Genomic DNA, 14134 nt, shown 5'->3' on the forward strand with positions numbered 1-14134 from the left:
TTCTCTCCGCTGACAGCAGGTGGCACTGTAGCCTTTCTGAACAATCCAATCAGCCGACGGTCCCCGGCCTGCCCCGCAAATTCAGGATAGTAGTCCGCAAGCGAGACACACACGTTCTAAATCAAGCAGGGTCTTTTCCGCATTTAAGCCTTATATCTCACAGCATCTAAGCCATATATTTCAGCATCTAAGCCTTATATTCCAGCATCTAAGCCTTATATTTCAGTATTGATCCAGGGCTCAGTTTCTGTTCAGGCGCCAGGTGAAAGCCAAGCTCTGGTAAGACCGGGGACTAGAGCGACGTGAGACCAACCAGTATGGTTTCCAGCACGTACTCCGATTTATTCACCCAGATCGTGGGTTATATACAGAGTGAGTCGTTTACATTTAGCAGGTGCACTGTGATAGGCAGTGGACATACAGAAGTATGTAAGCTATTGCAGTTTAAGGAAGCCACCATGTCTTCCCAGTAACTGTTCCATGCTAGTAGCACCCCTACCTTAACACATTCCCAGTAACAGATAACCTTATCTGGTACTACGTATGCTGGACGTACTAGGCCTACTAGGCCCTGGCCCGAGGCCTGGTCTGAGGCCCAGCTGTGGATAGCTCTGCCTTATGATCTAAGTTATCCTGTTCCTGCTACAAGTGATTATTTTTAGTAAAATATTTCCGTATGTATACCTTACCAATATTCATTCTAGAAAAAATACACTTTCTATATGGAATTATGCATGGTCACTGATTGAATACAAGCCTGCAATTAAAGTTGTCTTCTGTCAGATCTGAAATCACAAGGATACCCAGAGCATGGTGTGGTTAAGGAATGGAAATGCTGCAAGCTACAACTTGAGTTACAGTCTTGGTATTCCATACTGTCAAGTGAGCATTTAGGAAGTAATATCTATTGGAAAGTTTTTAACTGTTACTTAGAAGAAAGAGGGAGAAATAAAGTGTTTAGAAGATCTTCGGGGAGGCAAAAAAAAAAAAAATGGTGCAACATGAAAACAGTTGCTAGTACATAAAACATTTAATTGAGATGCTCAGCTTTGACCTGTATATCCTTTAGCATAGCTCATTATTTCCTTTCTTCTTCTTTTTTTTTTTTTTTTTTTAATTTACTTTTAAGATCACCTGTTGAGTTAGATTTAATTTTAAATTCCCTTCTGGAATCTTCCCTACTGGGAAGTGGTAAAGTCTTCCAAATAATCTCAGTTTACATTTGCTTTTTATTGTTCAGAAGCTGCTTCCCCCAAAGAGTAAACCTTTTATCCATGTTTTTCACTTTGCTGCTTACCATTTTCTTTGAAACATTATTTGTGGAAATGAAAGGATTGTTTACAGAATTTACAACCGATCCTTATGCAGATGTGAAATGGAATTGTACAGTCAAAACTCATCTAATCTGATAGCAAGATTCTGATCCCACTAAAATCAGTAGGAACTTTGCCGTTGTCAAATAGCACTTGTATTCAGGGTTTTCACTTTATCACTTGCATTTATAATGTAATACAAGGCCTACTCTGTGCCTGCAGGCATTCTGAATACTATTTTGGTTTTTGTATTTTCTGATTTCCACATCCCTTTTGTCCCTTTATAAACAATGAAGAGAGTCAGGTTCCTGAATATGATACTTTAGTACTTAGATTTTAATTCCTGCTCTTAATTAGCAACAGGAGAAATGTGTCTTATTTGGAAGTTGTTTAACCACTTAAATTTGATATGAAATTGGATTAAATGTGTACAAATGAACACTTCCTTTTATTTGTATGATTTTACCATTCTTTTGCCATGTAGAATCTCCTGGACATTTTTCCTGCAAAACCAAATAGTAAAACTGTGCACAGTGAACCTTTACTGAGAGAAAGGTGGAATTTAAGAGTTGCAGTGAGGAACAGAAATGGCTAATCTTTTTGGGTTTAAAACTTCCTCTGCTTATAATAGTGATGGATAATTCAGTGAGTTCTGATAAAAAGTGACAATTAGTGCCTCCTTTAATTTTAGGTTGGTTGTACAAGCTGCTGCTAAAGGCAACTCCAGACTCTCTGCTACGAGTATTGTGAAGATACAAGTGTTAGATGTAAATGACAATGCTCCAGTTGTCCAACCATTAGGTGAAATGGAGGTCCCAGAAAGTGTGTGAAAGTACAGCTAAGTTTTGTTAAGGCTAGGAATTCTCAGATAATGATTTAGTGCTTTTGGTGATTAGTGTAGCCAAACAACTGTAGTAAAAACTAAAATGGATAGTATTAAAGCTGAAATATCAAAGCAAATTTTGATCTGCTTTTGTTCTCAGAGGCATTATTTTTAATCTTTAGACATTATGTTTAAGAACATTTTGCAATAAAACCATAGGCAATTCAAAGGGAGGGAAAAACATCTGCAGCAATACAACTTTTATCTGTTCATTTTCATTATCGTACTCTTCATATGTCTTCAATTTCTGCTCTTCTCCAATAAAAATGTTTGGTGTTAAAACCAGCATTGCTAGAAAGGAAACATTTTGAACTTCATTGTGATGAAAGAAATACTTCCTACAAATTTGAATGAAATGTTAATCAAACTCCATAGCTAGATCCAGTTGATGATCATTAAGAGAAGGGCTCAGGACCTCCTGAGTTCTCATCCCAGCATACATTTCGTGTGCTGTGTGACATTAGCTCAACATCTGCGCAGCTTGAGTCCTAAGCCTGTAATTTTCAAATACTGGCATCATACATGTGAATGCATTAAGATATACAGCAGAAAAACTATAAACACCAGTACTCCTGTCAACAAAAGATATCAAGTTTGTCTTTTCTGATATGTTTTAGTCTTTCCTATATTTACCTGCCACTGGTAATGACAAGTAGAGAATTCATAGATGCACGGCAGCTGTAAACTGCTGGTTACTTAATTAGTTTTTTGTATTCTGTTTAAGAACACTTGCTTTAGGACATGGCACAGTATTTTTGAGGCTTCATGCCTGTAGTAGTTTCACGTTCGCCAATTTTAACTTTTCCCGGCCGGTGCACTAAATTTGTGCTTACTCTCTTTTCTTTCTGTGAGATAGACTTTGGGAGGAAAAAGGCAAAACAGGCCCAACTTAAAGGTTACAAAGATAGATTTATTAACACACACTAAAGGAAAAGAAAAAAAATGAAATTTTCAAAACTTTTCCCCTCTCCCCACAAACTGTTCACTTTCCCACAAGCAACATAGAGAGACAACTTGTGATTTTCAGTCAGTTTCACCATTTGGAAAATAGTCTTTCATTACTTCTTTAGGAGAGGAGTCTCTTTAGAGTCATGGATCCCACTGACAAAACTGTTCTCGTGTGGGTTTTAACTGTCACAGAAACATCTACCTGGGGAAAATCTGCTTCTGTGACCACTCCGACCTTTCCTCCCGTTAGCAGTTTCCCAAGCTGCCCATGGGTCATGTGAACTCAGGGATATTGGGGTATCACCTTTTAAAGATACACCACTCCAGAAGCAAAGGATTCTTCTTCTCAGGGAACAGAACTCTCTCTTCACTTCTCCACTGGCACAAAGGCTTCTCATCTCTTTCTGTTCAAGCATCTCATGGGACTACAAGAATCACAGACTCTAATGCAATATTACTCAGTCTATCACAACACCTTTGCTCAAAAAATCTACAAATAAACAATCATCTCCCCAAATGCATATCTTTCATTGTTTGAAGGGATAAATTACATATAGAGTTCAGTTCCGTGGCTCTAATTGACGTCCAGCCAGCAGGCAATTCCTGTATCCTTCCTCCAATTCATCTTTCACACTCTCTCTCTCCATCTGACTTCATGCTGGGTCTTCTCTATGTTCTCTCTGCCCATCTCTCCTCTCTCTCAAGGAAGGGTCAAGTTTTGAAAGCTTCATGTTACTAAGGAAGGGTTAAATCTGACCAGATTTGGGATGGTCATATGATCTGCAGGGCAGCCTCTCCGACTGCCTTCCTCAGAGCGGCTGGGCTTCTCCTCCCTTTTCCTCTCTGCCCTAGAGTCACCGGAGGAGAGGGAGAGAGGGGGCTCTTCCCACCCCTCGATGGCAATCGGGGGGGAAGGGCACCGGCTCAGCTGGGCCCAGAGGTGTTATCAGGGGCCCAGCTCCGCTCGGCTGGCTCCAGGCCTCCGGCCGCCTCCCCCGCCTAACAGGGAGGGAAGCAGGGACCAGCTGGCCTGAGCCAACTCCCCCGCAAGAGGGGAGGGAGCACCAAGGTTGACCGGCCTAGGCCGTTCTATCAGAATGGCCCGGCTGATGTTACCTGTTCAGGTGGCTGAGAGGAAAGGGCTGACTTGCCCTTCCTCAGAATTTTATATGGGTATTCCTCAAGGTTGCATCCAGCTTCCTCAATGGTCCAACAATATGTCAATATTCAAAAATGAACTCTGATAGGTGCCTGTCTAAAAACATTCCAAGGTCCTGACAGGAAACTATTTCCACTTCAACTAAAATCCAAACTGTGTCAACCTATAACAATGCCCCAGGCATGCAAATGGTTTAGCTTCTGTTAGTTCCAGGCTTTGTAAAATGATCACTAATAGGTTCAGTTTGCAATCTCTGGTAGTGTCAAACTGGCCAATGACAAAAGCTGTCTGTATCCAGTTTCTCAATCTCATAGGATTATACCTTGATCTCTTCATATTTTTCTGCCATGTAGATCTGTCTGAAGGCCTTGTTTCTCTCCAGGGGCCTTCTCTTCCTTTGGAAAAGCTCCAGAATTGCATTTGCTGGTTCTACACAGATCGGGGTCTCTGATGCCTCAGTTCAATATTCTTGTGGCATTGTTCAGTAAATATACATCAGCTAAATGCTTATGAAAAACCATGTAAGTTTCTGTTGCTGGTGAAGAAACTTATGACTACACTGGATCTGGGAAAGTCTAAAGAAAACCCAAATTACAATTGGGGTATGTGGAATTGCATTTTATGGAAATAGTTTGCTCTGGCTCACCCCTGGAAAGTGTATGGTTTATCCCAAGTCTGTAACCTCCCTGCAGTATCTTGTATCTGTAACTCTATTGGCTGAGGAATCTTACCGCGCCTACTTTGAACCTCTGTGTTAAGAGTGCAAACGGAGAGGGCTCACCCTCTTTGCCTCTCTTTGCCCGGGAGGTCTCCAGAGGCTCCCCTTCCCTCTCTCTCCTTCCCTCTCTCTCCTTCCTTCTCTCCCCTTCCCTCTCTCCCCTTCCCCCTCTCCCTCAGTGACCATGCTGCCTTCTCGGGGTAAGACTCCGAATAAACCCTCATCTCATCAGCACCCCACCAACCATCTGGAGTCTCTTTACCTGCCAGCATGGAAACACCCATGACCCTAGAGCCCGGAAAGCTCCCGGGGAACCTTTCCTGGGGACCCCCCTTAAATCAAAATCACAACAGGGTTACAGCACATACCTTTGAAGAAATCCACTACTGTTTCCATAGCTTTTCTGGATATATGAATATTGTAAAACACACAGTTTAAATACATCAAAAGCTGTACAGAAAGATTACATATATCCAAGATCCAATATTACAAAATAGGCAAAATCTTCCAAAATTGTAACATCATCATTTAACTCTGACTTATTCTCAAAATTATTTTTTCAGATGCCCTGCCTGGTTTTATAGTGACTCAAGTGTCAGCAAGTGATGCAGACTCCAGGCCAGCACTTCAGTTTGGTTTTATTTATGATAATAGTCCTAAAATGAAATTTGCCATTGATCAAAACACTGGTGTCATCATAGTGGTGGAACTATTAGATTTTGAAGAAACTGCTGTGTATACACTGCATATCATAGTTTCAGATTCTGTGTATCAAACAGAAGCAGAACTCACCATCCTTGTTTTGGACATCAATGATAACCCTCCAGTATTTACTCAATATTTTTATCAGGTGGGAACACAGCAAATGGACAATCAGCATGTGTTATCTTTCCATATAGGATGATAAATAGTAGGTGTGTCTGTTCATATTTATCTTAAAATGCATGTGAGCACTGAGAAGAAAGGTCTCTGCAAACTACTATTGAGCAGAAACAGAGCAGAGCTCTTTTAGGGACCTCTAGCCCCTTCCTAAGAATTCTGCTAAAAAGACTGAGGAAACATTCAGTTTCAATGTTTGTGGTTTCTGTCTTCAGAAGGCAATTGGTGTGAATGTTAGCTGCATTCCATAAACCATGTACTCATCACTAGGAGTTACTGGATACAGTTCAATCCAGTTTGGGGAGCAGGGTTCAGTGTTCAGAACTTCTACCTTCTGAGACAATGCTAAACAAGTTGGTACCTTTATACTGGCCCTGCTACTATGGCATGAATTTCCTCATTTTCAGTTACACAGGTCCACAGAGGTGTAGTGAGTGCCCCTGTGGTAGATGATGCACATAAAGGGTACAGAGCTCAGCTTTTGGAGTCCTGGACCAGCATTTGAACTGCTGTAACAGATGTAAAATAGAATAATTGAGTCATAGAATAGTTTGGGATGCATGAGATGCCTGACCACTTGAGGGCTGACCAAAAGCTAAAGCATGTTGTTAAGGGCATTGGCCAAATGCCTCTTAAACATGGACAGGCTTGGGGCATTGACTACCTCTTGAGGAAACCTGTTCCTGTGTTTGACCCCCCTCTACATAAAGAAATACTTCTGAATGTCCAGACTGAGCCGTAATAAAATTGTTACAGGGAAAGTAAGTTGCCAGAGGTTTTGTTTTCTTAAGACTTGGTGTGGGTTTGTACAGCTTGGGCTGAGGCCCATGAGAGCCTGGAGCATGGATATTTCATCCTGGGGAAAAGAAGGCTCAGTCTTACCAATCTATGTAACTACTAGTGTGGGCAAGTAAAGATGGGCAAACCAAAGTCTTCTATGTTGTGTCCAGTGACAAGACAGGAGGCAGTGGGCACAAATGGACATACAAGAAATTCTGTTAAACATCAGGAAACGCTTTTTTTTTTTTTTTCTTCAAACTCTTAACAGTGACTAAGTATTGGGACAGGTGGTCAAGAGAGGTTGAGGAGTCTCTGTCTCTGGAGATATTCAAAGCTCAGCAGTATGCATTTGTGGGCACCCTGTTTTAGGTGACCCTCCTCTGACCAAGGATTGCACCTCAGAGGTGCCCAACAGCCCCAGCCATTCTGCAGTCCTGTGAACTGAGCTGTTTGACTTGGTGCTTTTTGTGTGTCGTAGATGTCCTCAGAGCCAAAATTATGAGGCATCACAGAAGACTTGGATTTAATAATGCTCCATTTGTACTTCTCTCCTAGGGTGACTATGATACTTGTATGCCCAATTGTCTGTTCTGTTTGTGCTGTATCTTGAGTTCTGTGCCTTTAAGACTGGCTCTGAGAGCAAAGCAGGGAAAGAAGAAGCGCCAAGTTTGTTTTGAAAACAGCTCTCCTCCTGCACATTCCCCTCTCCGGACTGTGTTCGTCTGAAGCACAGACCAGTGCCTGTGACAGAGATCCTTTTTTGCTTTTTAGTTAGTTTAGCTAGCTAGGGCAGAGAAGTTCCCTGGACTGGTTTTTTTTTCCTTTTTCTTAGGACTCTTTGAATCTGCTCTGGACTGAAAACCCCAGAGAAGCACTGAGGGCTTGCACCTGCAGCCCACTGAGCCTGGACTTCCAGAGGGACTGGGACTGATAAAGAACTGAGTGAGCTGAGCCACCCACGGCAAGGATTTTCTCAGGTTTACCATCTCTGTTCGGAGCACAGAGAGGTTTTATTGTTTCATATTATTCATTCTTTATGCTTGTGGGCATTTTGTTGTTAAATAAATAGGTTTTTTCCACTTTTCTCCAAGGAAGTTCTTTTCCTGGACCGCCTGTGGGGCGGGGCCTCTTGGGTTTGCTTTCCAGAGGGACCCTCTTCAGAGGTTTTGTCCCAAATTTGCCCTAAACCAGGACAATACATTGGTGCTTTTTGTGTGTGGTAGATGTCCTCAGAGCCAAAAATATGAGGCATCACAGAAGACTTGGATTTAATAATGCTGCATTTGTACGTCTCAGACAGTTTGAGTAAAGAAATAAGTCTAAATATTTGGCTTCGTAAAGAATTTTCAACCTTTGAGCATGTGCAGGCATACTGGTTTAGCCACTTAGATACCTCTGGGACAAACTGTAGGCACCTGTGAAACTTTTGGGTGCCTAAATGGACAGAATTTGTGTAAATTTCCCACTTAAAATCATAATTCTACATTATGGAAAAAATGCACTAGTAATACTCAAGTGTTTTTTAGACCTTAATTTTCCTCAACCCTCATACATGTCTGATATTGGAGAGTAGTTTAGGCAAGTACTTGCTTGTGCAAGTGCTAGAAATTTTTTTTCTAGATTGGAGCAGTCATTATAGAGAACATTATTAATTGATTCAAAACAGTGTAGCTTTATTTACTATTTTAATGTAAACAGCTGAGCTTCTCTTTCCACAATCCCGATGTTTCGATGTGTTGCTTGGCAAATAAGATACACTGCTTCTTTTTGGATGATGATATGTATAATTCCCTATTCATCATCCTGTATTTTTACCCTTTTATTGTTCCTTCAAGTGTTTTCATATTTGTGCTCCTCAAGTATAGTTTAATATATGTATGTGGTTATTATATACATATAATCTCTTTGTTTAAATTATTTAAACTAACACTTCAAGTTATGACAGAGGTAGCTGCCATATCATACTGTCCATTTGAAATTGGATTTATAAGGTGGAAGGAAACTTTGGTCACAAAAGTGCTGTATCTGGACTTGAAACAATGAAAATTCTTAAAAAGGGAATGGACTTTCTTGGTTTCCTAGAAGAAAAAAAGGGAGCATTTTTAAAAGTTAAATTCCAGGAATAATTCAGTGGTGATTAAGTGCCCTAGTGCTGGAATTTTCAGGGTGCATATACTGGCTTTTTTAGCGTTCAGTCATATGCTCCAGAGAGAGACTGCAGACAGTATTCCACGTATGGAAATGAAGGGGTTTTTGAAAGCAAGGGGAAAAGCCTTTAGTTGCAGTCCATAAGTGTACTGTTGAAAAAAGTGATTCATTTATTCTCTGAACTTGCTGTCATAATGAACTAGATGGATTTTACTACTGTTTAAAGCTTACTGTGAATTTTTGGACATATCGAAGGTATAGTTTTCAGTATCTCAACTCCTTCTGGTTTTGTCCTAGAAGAAAATGGGTAGGTAAAACTTCTTCCAAAGCTGAGAACTATAAGATCAAATAAAGGCAATTTTTTTCATGTCTAAAAGCTTTTATTAAGCTCTATTTTTGCTTTATATGTCAGGTGATCTTGCCAGAGTTCATTTCTATGGATGCCACTGTTCTGACACTCTCTGCCATAGATAGGGATTCTGAACATAATGGAATGATTTCCTACAAAATCCTCTCTTCCTCTGAGGGATTTTCTATTGATCACAAGAATGGTGAGTCTGCATGGTTTATTATTTCATCTCTTTAAGTAAAAATCAAAGAGCCCTATTGCTTTCTCAAGTGTTGCCAGTGATTACTTGAGTTCTGGAAATTTGTGGTGGCCAAAGTCCCATTCTGTTTTTGCTAAATCTGCCATTATCACTGGGGAACTATCACATCAAAGACTGGAGTTCTCAGTTTGTCCCCGAACTGTGCATATTTTTTCAGGTCTAAATGCAGTATGTGTATATGATATGGCATCACTAAAGGGAAGTCTTGCCTTCACAGCATTAGCTGTGATTTCTTAGAATCATGTATGGTTAGGACGTGATCTTTAATGGTCATCTAGTCTAACCCCCCTGCAATGAGCAGAGACATCTTCAAACAGGTCAGGTTGCTCAGTGTCCTGTCCAACCTGACCTTGAATGTTTCTGGGGATGGGGCATCCACCACCTTTCTGGGCAATGTGTTCCAGTGTTTCACCATCCTCATCGAAAAAAAAATGTTCCTCATATCTGATCTGAATTTACCTTCTTTTGGTCGAAAACCATTACCCGTTGTCCTATCACAAAAGGCCTTACTAAAATGTCTGTCTCCATCCTTATAAACCCCCTTTAGGGCCAAAATAAGGTCTCCCTGGAGCCTTCTCTGGGCTGAACTATCTCACCCTATTCTCGTAGGAGAGGGACTCCAGTCCTCTGATCATTTTTATGGCTCTCCTCTGGACTCGCTCCAACAGGTCCATGTGTTTTCTTTGCTAAGAACTCCAGAGCTAGATGCAGCACTCCAGGTGGGCTCCAACAAGAGCAGAGGGAGTGAATCAATCCCTTTCCCTGCTGCCCACTCTGCTTTTGGCCGTTTGGGCTGTAATTGCATGTTGATGGGTCATGTCCAGTTTTTCATCTACTGGTACCTCCAAGTCCTTCTCCACAGGGCTGCTCTCGATCTCTTCCTCCCTCACCCTCTATTGATATCAAAATGTGCAAGACCTTGCACTCATCTTTGTTAAACTTCATGAGGTTCCCATGGACCCACTTCTTGAGCTTGTCCAGGTCCACCTGAATGGCATATGTCCCTCAGGCATGTCAACTGCAGCACTCAGCTTGGTGTCATCTGCAAACTTGCTGAGAGTGCATCTATCCCACTGTCTGTGTCACTGAGGAAGGTATTAAACAGTACTGGTCCCAGTATAGACCCCTGGGGGATGCCACTTGTCACTGATGTCCATCCAGACATTGACCCACTACTTTCTAGATGCATGAGAGTTATTTTGTTGTGTACAGCCATTACAGCTGGGTCATTTTCAAATATGACTGTTTAGAATCAGCTTTTGGAATCACATTTACTTGCCTGTGAAGTGTGGACTTTTGTTAATTCTGTTTTATTTTCAGGTTAGCTCTTTGCCACACAACCAGTTATGCAGCTGAAAAATATTTCCATTATTCATCTCCTGATAGAGACCACAGATGGTGGCAGTCCCCCTCCAAGTGCAGTTACCTCCATAGAGGTGCACGTAGAAGATGTCAATAACTGTGCCCCTTGCTTTACAGAGGTTCTGTACAATCTCAGTGTGAGTGAGGATGCCTCAGTTGGAGAAAGTGTCCTCCTGGTCTCAGCCATCGACTGTGATTGGATGCGTGAAAACATGTTTGTTGAATATTCTATTATTGGTGCCAGTGCTGAGAATTTATTCTCTGTAGAAACAAATGTCATGGGGTTGGAAGCATCCTACAAACTTGTCAGCAGTCTTGTTTTGAGCAGTGCTCTTGACAGGGAAACAGCTGCTTCTCACCAGTTGGTTCTCCTTGCCTCTGATCGTGGAACACCCTCCTTGAATTCAACTGCTACAGTGCTAATTACTGTGCTGGATGTTAATGATAATCCTCCAGTATTTAGCAGCCCAGAGTATCATGTTCATGTCAAAGAAAGCATCCCCATAGGCAGTCACATCACTGAAGTTTCAGCAAAAGCCTGTGATGCAGGTGCTAATGCAGAGATCACTTATGCTATCATCTCTGAAAATGACAGAGGGCATTTTTGCTTGGATGGTAGAACAGGATCTGTAAATTTAATGAAAATGCTGGATTATGAGGATGCCATGAAATTCACTTTGATTATCCAAGCCACGAATGGAGGAATTGATGTAAAAATAAGGCTTTTGCTGTTGTTCTTGTTAGTATCCTAGATCTCAATGATTATGCCCCACTTTTTTTTTGTTTCCCAGTCTCAGCTGCACTGTCAGTGAAAATCTGCCTACCTTTTCTTTTGTGTGTGCTGTTTGTTTTGATAAAGGCTTCTATGGGCACCTTACCTACTCCATTCAGTCTTCATGTTTGGCTCATCGAGAAGCTGCTAGAGACCATGACATGTTCTTCATTGATCCTTTAACAGAAGATATTATTACAAAGCAAGTGTTTGACTATGAAAGTCAAAATAGTTACTGTCTCATAATCCAAGCAAAAGACAAAGGTGATTCACTGGCTACCACCACAGCTCAGGTAGATATTGAGGGAAGAGATGAATTTAACCCAGTATTTACACAAGAACATTATTTTTTAATCTCCTTGAGAAGAATGAAGCAGGCCAGTTGATTGGAAGAGTGACAGCATCAGACAGTGATGGTGGACTGGATGGAGTTGTTCATTACTCTCTTCTAAAACCTTCTCCATTCTTTTCTGTGAATCAAACCAGTGGCAATATTTATTTGACTCAGACTGTTCACAGAAGGAAAAATGGTATCAAAAGGAATTATGACAGTCTGAAATTGTTGGTAAGAGCTCATAGCCCCAAAATTGTGTCAAGGTTCACAGTATGCACTGTTTTTGTAAATGTTTCCAATTCTCCTGAGAGTGATCCTACAGTGTCAGCACACATCCTGACAGTGAGTGTTTCCATCTCACTGGTGTTCCTGCTGCTTGCCATTAGTCTTATCACACTTACTCTGAGACTGAAGCAGAAAGATCCGATGAATGCTTGTGTGAAAAAAAAAGTATCCTCTTCAGCTGCTGATGTGAATTAAATAAGAGAAGACAAGGACTGCCAGAAAATCCAAAGTACTGAGAGCAGTATGTTTCCCATGGGTGCTGTAGCAAAATGGCTGAGCCTAGCAGGACTCAGAGAGGGGAAGTGTAGGAGGATAGCTTATATCATAAGGTAGAGCTATCTGCAAAACTGGGCCTCAAACCAGGCCTCAGACCAGGCCTCAGGCCTGGTCTAGCAGGCCTCAGTACGTTCCACATACGCAGCACAAATAACCTTATCTGTTACCGGAAATGTGTTAAGGTAGTGGTGCTGCTAGCATGGGACAGTTACTGGGAAGACACGGTGGCTACCTTAAACTGCAATAGCTTACATACTTCTGTATGTTCACTGCCTATCAGAATGCACCTGTTCGTGTAAACTATTCTGTCTGTATAAAACCCGACATCTCGCGGAATAAAGTAGGAGAACCTGTGATATAACCATATTGGTTTGGACCCTCGTTTCTCTAGTCCCCGATCTTATCTGATCCCAGCTTTCAGGGAAGGATGATGATGTCTCCTGCAGGCATTCAGACTGCAGTGGCCATGGTTCTGCTGAAGGAGTGACTGCAGAGGACGAGGAAATCAAATGGATTTATGAGTATCCTTGCAGAAAAAGCATTGGCTCAGCACTGAGTGAGCATGGCTTGCAGATGCCAGATTCGGAGATCCCAAGAGTCAGATCAGTTCTCCTACCAGTCGGGAGAAACAGATGTCACAGCTACCATGCAAAGCATGGAGAATGTGCAGACCATTAAAGGAGAAAGCAGAGAAGAAGCCTGTGACACAGCCTATGCACATAAAATTTTGTCTCAAACACATAGGAAAATTGGAATAAAAGAGGAAGGCATAATGACAGACCTCACAAGAGACTATGTCCTGATGTCAGGTAGGAAAGACTGGGTATGATTTGCTTGCAACTGTTGGCATCTCTAATGAGGATTTCAGAGGTGGTTATAACTTGGATTATGTGCTCAGCTGCAAACCCAGATTTCAGCCTATTGCCTCAGTGTTTAATGATATTGCAGAACTGAAAGATGAAAATGTTCACATTCACAGCTTCTCTGAGGAGAAGAAATCTCTTATTTTCCCTCCTCCCTTGATAACGTCAGTAGCACAGCCTGGCATAAGGACAGTGCCACCAAGAATGCCAAATATAACATTAGGGCACGCTTTTAATAAACACTATTATCTTCCCATTATCCATAATCATGGATACCTTCCACCAACCATGACCCCCAGGTTCTCTCCTACTCTCTCTTTACTTACCATGCAGACACCTTCTGCTTCTCCAGTAGTGTCTGATGGGAAAATGATAGGAACATATCTTATTGATCCAAGCTATGAACTTACAACAGAGGAAGAAATTCAGATCTAGGTTATTAACCGACATTATTTTATGATAAAATATATGGCTTAAAATGTATTTTGTTACTTTTTAACAGCAAAATTTGCTTGTCGGAGTTTTATCACCAGTATTCTTTCTGTTTTCATGAGCCTAAAAAGTTAAAATATAAAATAGTCAGAAATTTGGTAACTATACCTCTTCTTCCCAGAATACAGGGAGAGCATGAGGCTTCTCTTTCAGTTCACAACTGTGGTTTCTTATGTAAAACATACAGCCAAGTGCCTGATAACCAATTTCACCAATTTTACCATTTTTCTTATAAAATACATGAATAACAAATAAATGGAAGTAATTCTTTATTGTGGAAAACATTCGTTAGCATACTGGTGGGTTCTGACTGC

At 41.2% G+C, this 14134-nt stretch overlaps 1 pseudogene; it reads left to right on the top strand.

Moving 5' to 3' along the window:
• The window catches only part of LOC134563369 (protocadherin-23-like), a 44049-nt pseudogene extending 30286 nt beyond the window's left edge, over nucleotides 1-13763 (top strand).
• Nucleotides 13764-14134: the final 371 nt, after the last annotated feature.

Source organism: Prinia subflava, chromosome W (genome assembly GCF_021018805.1).
Source record: "Prinia subflava isolate CZ2003 ecotype Zambia chromosome W, Cam_Psub_1.2, whole genome shotgun sequence".
Lineage (NCBI taxonomy): Eukaryota > Metazoa > Chordata > Aves > Passeriformes > Cisticolidae > Prinia > Prinia subflava.